At 42.3% G+C, this 4,710-nt stretch overlaps 1 pseudogene; it reads left to right on the top strand.

Moving 5' to 3' along the window:
• The first annotated feature begins 700 nt into the window (after positions 1-700).
• LOC147980990 (small ribosomal subunit protein uS2m pseudogene) lies at positions 701-3,111 on the top strand (annotated as a pseudogene).
• The last annotated feature ends 1,599 nt before the right edge of the window (positions 3,112-4,710 follow it).

Consider the following 4,710-nt stretch of genomic DNA (forward strand, 5'->3'; position numbering starts at 1 on the left):
TCAACTGTACGAGAACAAGCAAGGTTTCTACAATACAAAGCACCAGGTAGTGGTAAGGTGGAAGCAGTACTCACTAGTAAGGTAGAATCAGTTAAGGATGTTGTTCAGCCCAAAGGTGCTAGCAAAAAAGAGAAAAAGAAAAAAATTCAGTGTCATTATGATATCGGGAAATACTTGCTCCAATTCATGATTGAAAGAAATGTTCTACATATATCAACAGATAGGGGAGTAACAAAAGAAGATCCAGTGCTGGTTCTTAAGAAAGGTCAAGGGTATATAGAGAATTCTTGTTATGTTATGTGCAATTTGAACATAAATCTGCTCCCTATCAAACTCAATCTTCCGATGCTTTGCAAACCCTTGGATTGGCAACCAGCAGAGAGGGGGTCTGATCCTGATACATTATCGGATCTGATAGGAGGTTACTTATGCAAACCCACGGGGGATATCTAGAATCACTTTCGGCTATTAACTTCCCATGACTTAAACCACTTCTATATAAAGTTACATAAAAAAGAATACAAGCAGATGTGTGATATTTTGAATGGGCTTCAGTCTCAAGCGTTTGAAATAAACAAAAGGCTCTTGAGATTTCTGGAAAAGAATCGTCAATGTTTAGTTGAGTGTGGGCTTCTTTTACCAAATGCTCTGGCTCGCGTGAATCCGACAGTAGCCTCAGACATATTGAGGGAGTGCTACTTCAATAACGTCAAAGGTATTAATAATGCTTGTAGCTATAACATACTGTTAAATAAATTATTAAAACAGGTGCAGCAGGCTAGTTATGAAGATTTTTTAATAAGACTTGCGTCAGCATACGAAGGTTATCAATTCTATTTGCCAGCATTCATGGACTTCCGTGGTAGAATCTACCGTTCAGGTGTATTGCATTTTCATGAGCGTGATTTGTCAAAAAGTTTATTACTCTTTTCTGCCGATCATCCTCAACCTCCAGCACAAAACCACCTGTCGGAAAAAAAGAATCTCAGTCAACACTTAGCATGTGCTGCAGCCTTTAAGTATCCAAAGTTCTCGAACTTAGATGATGCCCTTAAATGGTATAACGAACACCAGACTGAAATGTTTACTTCGGACGAAAGTTTCATTCAATTTGCTGCGCAAGCTAGTGATCCATTTTTTTTCATAGCCAAGATCCTTTCTCAGGATGAAGGAGTGAGTAATTATCATCAGGTTCCAGTGACCCAAGATGCGAGTGCGAGTGCATATCAAATTATGAGTTATCTCTTGCTTAACTTAGAAATGGGTAGGAGAACGAATCTTCTTCCATCTTAAGACGGTAAAATCCAAGATGTGTACATGTGCTTGCGGGATGAGCTTAATAAATTCTTGGATACCAGATTGAATAATGTTAGTAGTAGTAATTAGAAGAAAAAACTCATAGATTCTATGTTAACCAGAAAGTTCGTCAAAGGATTGTTTATGCCATCTCCACAGGGGTCCGTCCGGTTCTTCCTCAAATGGGTTGCCTCAATCTTTATCAAAGTTTTGGTATCTAGCTTATCCAGCTACAGTATAGTATACTCCTTCCTTGCTCGATAGAGCTCTTTGAATCCGCTTCAACTAAATGCGTAAAATAGAGTAATTTCTTCAAAAGCCAGTTTCTTTCGAGAAGGCAGGAGGCCCATAGCGAGTTACAATAGTGCCAGTTCTTGTATGGAAGGCCGTAATTCCGGTAACCTCGACTGCTCTAAGAATGATCCGGGCTAGCCGGGCACATCACATCAAAGTTAGGTCATTTGTCAAAAACATGGCAAATAGCTCAGTTGGTTTGGTAAGGGAGCTATTCTCTCACTTAAACCACTCCCATATTAGGTATTCTATCTCGTCTTAAAGTTCCCCCGCATTACCCATAACTTACCACCTGTATCTCCGGAACTCAAATCGCAAAATGACAATGCTTTCGATAGTCTGTACTAAATTACTTTGTACGAATGCACATCTCGGCCGTCGGGTAGCTGATCACCATTTCAAAGTCTATATCCGTGGTTCAAGAAATGGAATTGCTATTCTCGATTCAGACAAGACACTGATTTGTTTACGAAACGCTCTTCATTTTATAGGATCTCCCAGTCGTCAAAAAGGCCGTTCCTTCTTTTTAAAGACCAATCATTTATTTATTTATGAGATAACGGAAGAAATGGCGAGCTATTTAAGAAGCTATTTAAGAAATGTGAATTCTCATTGTTTCGATGATTCTCAATGGAAGATCGGGGCGTTTTTGACCAAATCTTTTGCAAATAAAAAAAATTCCGTTCAAGAAAGAAGAAGATCAATTTTGGGTTGAACCAACAACCTGATTGTGTGGTTATTCTGAATGCAGATAGAAAGTCTTCGGTCATACTAGAAGCTGATCGATCACAAATACCTATTCCATCCTTAGTTGATTCTACGATCCCATGGGAATCCTATAAAAGAATCACTTATCCCATCCCAGCGAATGATCCTATACAGTTCGTATATCTATTTCGTCATTCGATCATGAAAACAGTGATTCTTGAACAGAATGCGATTAGTAGAGAAGCGCAATCTCTCAGAGTCACTTTGAGTACGGGGAAGTCCGCAGGAGGGATGAGATCCGCCTGCTACTCCACCTCTTCTTCTTCCCCAATAGACGAAGAAGAAAATAGGGCCAAGGCGCTATTGGAGATGCGCAAAAAATATCCATCGGGAGATGGCGCTGACGCTGACGCTAACGCTCGCAAGGCGGTTTTGCAGGCAATTTCTAAAAATACTTTTTTTTTCGTTGAGCTCATAACCCGGTTTGGGCCGATTGACTCTGAGAGCGATCGAGGGGTCGCGGGCTCACACCTTGCTTTTGCGCATAGGATCGAAGAGATCCTAGAATTTAATGGAAAGAGCAGCGGCTCTCTGAAAGACCTCATTGATCTTAAATTGGATTTGGAAGACGCCTCTAAAAGAGAGGAGATTCTACTTCCATATTTTTCCTCAAAAAAAGAGGCAAAGTCCTAGCGTGATACAAAAAGAAATAATGGGCAAGGGCGGGGAATGATAGGTTCATAGATGTGGAGTAATCAGTTCTTCATTTGAAGAGTTAGTTGGCTGGCCTACCGGCCCGCAGATGTAGAGAGGTTGCCCCCACCATCCTCTTGAACTGCGAAATCAAAGCGATTCCTGTTGATGGAAGAAAGGCTAATTTCGTTTGATCCGATCCGCCTATGCCAGTTCGAGTCTGGCGAGTCGCTATCATCTGTTGCCCTAACTTTTTCTATTAGCTCATCTTGTCCGTAGTGATATTTTGGAGAAGGAGCAATTACCGGAGTGAGAAAGGTAGAAAGAAGCAATCACGAAAGCTAGTGCTAGTTGTGGCTTTTTGTACTAATCTTGTTTGTTCGGTAGCTCGCATCAGCAGCTTTAAAAGGAATAGAAAACGAGGCTTTTTCCACCACACCAGGGGCGGGCATTACGCTCAAGCAGGGGAAGTCAATTTGACTGCTGCTCGAGAACCTGTTTGAACAAGAAGAAGTAGCATGGCTCCAGCGGGGCAGAGCCAATTGGCTACGACATGGTGACCGAAATACAAATTTTTTCCACCACTTTGCAATTGCAAGAAAAAAGAGGAATCTGATCAAGTACTTGATGAGCGATACTGGAGATCGAATAGAAGGTAATGACTTACTCGATGCACATATTTAGGGCTATTTCTCTCATCTGTTTAATACACAATTCTCTTCGATAAGAAGGGTTCTCTTGTGTTCCAGGGTTGATTAAGCGTCTGGTGGAACAGGGATACATTGTGTGAGGCCAAATTGCCTGACGAATTGATGAATATGGCTCAATATAGACTGGTCCAGGTATACCGGTCAGTCTTGAGCCACCAGGATAGCCTTCCACATATCCTGTTCCTCCCTTGAGTGGTAACTCTTTTCTAACCTTAGAATCCTGAACCAATTTGCTCCAAAGACTCTGTCATTGAAAGGAGTCCATAGGTTGATAAAATAGGTTTTCATGAAAACCACACGTAGATAGAAAAGGTAAGAGTTACACGTGCCAGAAGCGAGGAATACCGCTCGGAAGCCCGATTGAACCTGTCCTCATTCACTGCTATCTCCATATATTGGATGCCAAGCTTGAAAGGGTAATGGTCCGAGAGGATGGGGCCGTAGTCTTCTATTACGCACGCTACGCAGACGATATGGTCTTCGGCTTACCGAGAGGGGATAAGTCCACGCGAGTCACCCAGGGTCTCAAAAAGGTCTTAGCTAGAGTCCTTAGGGAGCTCCTACAGGGCTTCACTTCTACTGAAATTTCCAGAAAACAACCAGGGAGGCTACAAATTATCGGCTTGCCCCTGTCTCTGAAAAGTGAAGGTCAGCTCCACGTGGGTATTCCATCCAAACGATGGGAGAAGAGGATGACACTTGTTCGTATTGAAAACCGGAGACGAAGGGAAAGAGGTTTGATTGGAACATGTTCTACAAGAACTCCTGTGTAGAACACGCCCGTATCTATTCTATGGGCTGGCTTCAGGCCAACCCTACTGCTGAAGTAGAAAGCATCATATTCCGGTTTTTCCAACACTTGATCAGGAACCGGGCGCAGAAATTCCTTGAAGAGAAGGGGATGCCTACAACCAATGCCTAAATAAAGGCATATGTCGAAAAGTGCAACTACTAATAGATTCAGTAAAGGAAGGCCCGGAACGGGCTGAGCTACTGCCCGAAATAGAAG

The sequence above is a fragment of the Triticum urartu genome, chromosome 3A (assembly GCF_056163025.1).
Source record: "Triticum urartu cultivar PI428250 chromosome 3A, HENAU_Tu73, whole genome shotgun sequence".
NCBI classification, from domain to species: Eukaryota; Viridiplantae; Streptophyta; class Magnoliopsida; order Poales; family Poaceae; genus Triticum; species Triticum urartu.